Source organism: Alligator sinensis, unplaced genomic scaffold (genome assembly GCF_000455745.1).
Source record: "Alligator sinensis unplaced genomic scaffold, ASM45574v1 scaffold547_1, whole genome shotgun sequence".
Classification (NCBI taxonomy): domain Eukaryota; kingdom Metazoa; phylum Chordata; order Crocodylia; family Alligatoridae; genus Alligator; species Alligator sinensis.
The window spans coordinates 1562635-1562866 of NW_005842217.1; positions in this window are offsets into that span (position 1 = coordinate 1562635).

The following is a 232-nucleotide window of genomic DNA, read 5'->3' on the forward strand; positions in this document are numbered from 1 at the left end:
ATGTTGGTCTTATCATCATTTCCTGTGTGCTTCAGAACTGGGGAAAGCACTGCCAATTTGTCATCAGACTTATTTGATTAATTACTCACTTAGTTACTTATTCAGTTAATTAAAAAGACTCTGCCCACTGTCAATTCTAAGGAAGTTCAGAGGGGCAGGCAATGGGGAGACAGGATATGGAACGAAATGGGCCATTACTCCAATCCAATGTATAACTGTTCTTTATATTCCT